Source organism: Bos indicus, chromosome 13 (assembly GCF_029378745.1).
Source record: "Bos indicus isolate NIAB-ARS_2022 breed Sahiwal x Tharparkar chromosome 13, NIAB-ARS_B.indTharparkar_mat_pri_1.0, whole genome shotgun sequence".
Taxonomy (NCBI): Eukaryota; Metazoa; Chordata; class Mammalia; order Artiodactyla; family Bovidae; genus Bos; species Bos indicus.
In genome coordinates this window covers 43276733-43281694 of record NC_091772.1, presented here as the reverse complement: position 1 = coordinate 43281694, position 4962 = coordinate 43276733, and the positions used below count along the sequence as shown (strand labels likewise).

At 42.0% G+C, this 4962-nt stretch overlaps 1 non-coding gene across 1 annotated transcript; it reads left to right on the top strand.

Moving 5' to 3' along the window:
* Positions 1–316: 316 nt before the first annotated feature.
* Positions 317–388, top strand: TRNAC-ACA (transfer RNA cysteine (anticodon ACA)). The gene has a single exon. It is a non-coding gene; the product is annotated as a tRNA-Cys (tRNA).
* Positions 389–4962: the final 4574 nt, after the last annotated feature.

The window sequence follows — 4962 nt, the reverse complement described above, 5'->3', positions numbered from 1 at the left end:
GCTTTTTGCTGTCCTCACTCCCAACAATCACCTCCTTCCTCATTTTCACACCAAGAAGGTCGAAAGTTTCCTTCCACTATGGCTGGAGGAGTTTGGCTGCATTGTGGTGAAAAGCATAGTTTTCATGGACAATCTGCCAAGCTCCTCTAGTTTTGAAAGGGAATAACCTCTGTGGTAATTACCAAGCTGAAAACCCTCCAAGGTTTACTTGCTGTATGTCTCAGGGAACTCAAACAGGGACTCTGTATCAACCTAGAGGAGTGGGATGGGGAGGGAGATGGGAGAGAGTTTCAAAAGGGAGGGGACATATGCACACTCCCTGGTGGCTCAGATGGTAAAGCATCTGTCTACAATGCAGGAGACCCAGGTTCAATCCCTGGGTTGGGAAGATCTCCTGGAGAAGGAAATGGCAACCCACTCCAGTATTCTTGCCTGGAAAATCCCATGGACGGAGGAGCCTGGTGGGCTACAGCCCATGGAGTCACAAAGAGTCAGACATGACCGAGCAACTTCACATACATATATGGCTGATTCATGTTGAGGTTTAATAGAAAACAACAAAATTCTGTAAAGCAATTATCCTTCAATTAAAAAACAAATTAATAAAAGTTTAAAAGAAAACAAAAAACCCTCCAAGGTTTGAACAAAAAAAGTGATGGATAGGAGAAGCTCTAGGATGGGAAGGAGAAGGCGCACTCAACATGCAGGGAATCTTGACATTTCCCACCACGGTCTGCCCTCCTCCACAAGGCTTATGTCACTCTGATCCTGGTCCCTGTTGGTCAAAGTTGGTCCCCCAAAATGGTGTGCTCCTTCTAACAGCTCATCCTCCTTCAGTCAGCTTCATCTCCTTAGTTCTAGTCTTTGGGATAAAAGTCCTCGATTAAACAGGGCACAGTCCTTGACCTTGGGAAACTCACAAGATAATAGAGGCAGAAGCTGGGGAAAGAGATAGTTATAGTGACATGAGATAAGTGGTCTCATGAGAGGACATACAAGGTGATACAGCAGCATCAAGAAGGAAAAGACCAGCCTGCAGAAAACTTTCATAGAGGAAGTTAGTTTTACACCACATACAGTTGACATCGCAGAGTCAGACATGACTGAGTGACTGAATTGAACTAAATAGTTAACACCTGAGAAGGACCCCTGTATGACCTGGCTCAGGCTCCTGAGATTAATCCCTTAGTGATGTGGGCACCAGGAGGTACAGCATCCACCCCAGTCTGCCCACTGCAGCCTGTGAGTGAGGGGTTGAGCTGCTGGCCTCGCCAAGGTGACTGCAGGCTGGGGGCTGATGCTACCACCTGTGCTTGCCTTTAGCATCAGCAGATAGCTCCTGGAGCTACTTGGAAACAACATTGCTTGGAAAGTATTGACATATATTAGTATAATTTCTAGAAGAATTAGTAGAACCATATTATACATCAGAGTATTTATAGTCAGGGTTCACCTGGTAGAAACCGGCACAATTTCTTCCTTAAGAATCCTAAAACCAAATAACCCACAGGATGCTCATCTTAAAAATCATAATGCCATCCACTCCCAAAGCCACTGCCCTAGTTAAGACTCTCATTACCTTTAATGAAATTCTTAGGGCACACTCCTAACTGTTTCCCTCACTCCTGGATTCCAATATTAATCCTGACAGTCCTCCTCAGAGTACAGCTAAGACCACAGTCGTTAATGTCCCCTACATTGCAGCTGTCATCCCCAAAATGTTCTATCTCTCCAGTCTTGTCTCTCACCGCACCCCACCACAGCCCAGTCCATCAGTCTCGCTGTTCCATGAACACCCTCAGCTTTTGCTCAAATATTCCCTCCACCAAGAATACATCCCACACACCACAACCAGTCTTTGCCTTTCAAAGTTTTTCCCTAATATCCAAGCCTTGCAAAGACATCCTCCCTGATGAAGCCTTGACATTTTATTATTCAAATGTGATGATTTCCTCCTCTGAGCCCCCATCTCACTTAGCTAGGAATTCTCTTGTGACCCTTCACTTATTAGCACATGACCCTGGGAAAATGGTAAGGGGTTTGATTTAGGTCATACCTGAATGTTCTAGTGGTTTTCCCTACTTTCTTCAATTTAAGTCTGAATTTGGCAATAAGGAGTTCATGATCTGAGCCACAGTCATCTCCCGGTCTAGTTTTTGTTGATGGTATACAGCTTTTCCATCTTTGGCTGCAAAGAATACAATCAATCTGATTTTGGTATTCACCATCTGGTGATGTTCATGTGTAGAGTGTTCTCTTGTGCTGCTGGAAAAGAGTGTTTGCTATGACCAGTGCATTCTCTTGGCAAAACTCTATTAGCCTTTACCTTGCTTCATTCTATACTCCAAGGCCAAATTTATCTGTTACTCCAGATATTTCTTGAGTTCCTACTTTTGCATTCCAGTCCCCTATAATGAAAAGGACATCTTTTTTGGGTGTTAGTTCTAGAAGATCTTGTAGGTCTTCATGGAACCATTCAATTTCAGCTTCTTCAGCATTACTGGTTGAGGCATAGACTTGGATTACTGTCATAATAAATGGTTTCCCTTGGAAATAAACAGAGATCATTCTGTCATTTTTGAGACTGCATCCAAGTACTGCATTTCAGACTCTTTTGTTGACTGTGATGGCTACTCCATTTCTTCTAAGGGATTCTTGGCCACAGTAGTAGATATAATGGTCATCTAAGTTAAATTCAACCATTCCTATTCATTTTAGTTCATTGATTCCTAAAATGTCGATGTTCACTCTTGCCATCTCCTCTTTGACCACTTCCCATTTGCCTTGATTCATGGACCTAACATTCCAGGTTCCTATGCAATATTGCTCTTTACAGCATCAGACTTTACTTCCATCACTAGTCACATCCACAACTGGGTGTTGTTTTTGCTTTGGCTCCATCTCTTCATTCTTTCTGGAGTAATTTTCCACTGATCTCCAGTAGCATATTGGACACCTACTGACCTGGGGAGTTTATCTTACAGTGTCCTATCTTTTTGCCTTTTCATATTGTTCATGGGGTTCTCAAGGCAAGAATACTGAAGTGGTTTGCCATTCCGTTCTCCAGTGGACCATGTTTTGTCATATTAGATTTGATAAACAGAGTGCCTGAAGAACTATGGATGGAGGTTCATGATATTGAACAGGGGGCATTGATCAAGACCATCCCCAAGAAAAAGAAATGCAAAAAGGCAAAATGGTTGTCTGATGAGGTCTTACAAATAGCTGAGAAAAGAAGAGACGCAAAAGGCAAAGGAGAAAAGGAAAGACATACCCATTTGAATTCAGAGCTCCAAAGAATAGCAAGGAGAGATAAGAAAGCCTTCCTCAGTAATTAGTGCAAAGGAATAGAGGAAAACAATAGAATGAGAAAGACTAGAGATCTCTTCAAGAAAATTAGAGATACCAAGGGAACATTACATGCAAAGATGGGCTCGATAAAGGACAGAAATGGTATGGACCTAACAGAAGCAGAATATATCAAGAATACATAGAATAACTTTACAAGAAAGATCTTCATGACCCAGATAATCACAATGGTGTGATCACTGACCTAGAGCCAGACATCCTGGAATGTGAAGTCAAGTGGGCCTTAGGAAGCATCACTATGAACAAAGCTAGTGGAGGTGATGAAATTCCAGTTGAGCTATTTCAAATCCTAAACGATGATGCTGTGAAAGTGCTGCACTCAATATGCCAGCAAACTGAGAAAACTCAGCAGTGGCCACAGGACTGGAAAAGGTCAGTTTTCATTCCAATCCCAAAGAAAGGCAATGCCAAAGAATGCTCAAACTACTGCACAATCGCACTCATCTCACAAGCTAGCAAAGTAATGCTCAAAATTCTCCAAGCCAGGTTTCAATAGTACATGAACTGTGAACTTCCAGATGTTCAAGCTGGTTTTAGAAAAGGCAGAGGAACCAGAGATCAAATTGCCAACTCGATTGGATCATCAAAAAAGCAAGAGAGTTCCAGAAAAACATCTACTTCTGCTTTATTGACTATGCCAGAAACTGTGGAAAATTCGTAAAGAGATGGGAATACCAGACCACCTGACCTATCTCCTGAGAAATCTGTATGCAGATCAAGAAGCAATAGTTAGAACTGGACATGGAACAACAGACTGGTTCCAAACAGGAAAAGGACTACGTCAAGGCTGTATATTGTCACCCTGTTTATTTAACTTATATGCAGAGTACACCATGATAAATGCTGGACAGGATGAAGCACAAGCTGGAATCAAGATTACCAGGAGAAATATCAATAACCTCAGATATGCAGATGACACCACCTTTACGGCAGAAAGTGAAGAAGAACTAAAGAGCCTCTTGATGAAAGTGAAAAAGGAAAGTGAAAAAATTGGCTTAAAACTCAACATTCAGAAAACTAAGATCATGGCATCTGGTCCCATCACTTCATGGCAAATATATGGGGAAACCATGGAAACTGTGACAGACCTTATTTTGGGGGGCTCCAAAATCACTACAGATGGTGACTGCAGTCATGAAATTAAAAGATGTTTGCTCTTTGGAAGGAAAGTTATGACCAAACTAGATAGCATATTAAAAAGCAGAGACATTACTTTGCCAACAAAGTCTAGTCAAAGCTATGGTTTTTTCAGTAGTCATGTATAGTTGTGAGAGTTGGACTATAAAGAAAGCTGAGCACTGAAGAATTGATGCTTTTTAACTGTGGTGTTGAAGAAGACTCTTGACAGTCCCTTGGTCAGCAAGGAGATCCAACCAGTCCATCCTAAAGGAAATCAGTCCTGAATATTCATTAAAAGGACTGATGCTGAAGCTGAAACTCCAATACTTTGGCCACCTGACGTGAAGAATTGACTCATTGGAAAAGACCCTGATGCTGGGAAAGATTAAAGGTGGGAGGAGAAGGGGACAACAGAAGATGAGATAGTTGGATGGCATCACCAACTCAAAGGACATGTGTTTGAGTAAACTCTGG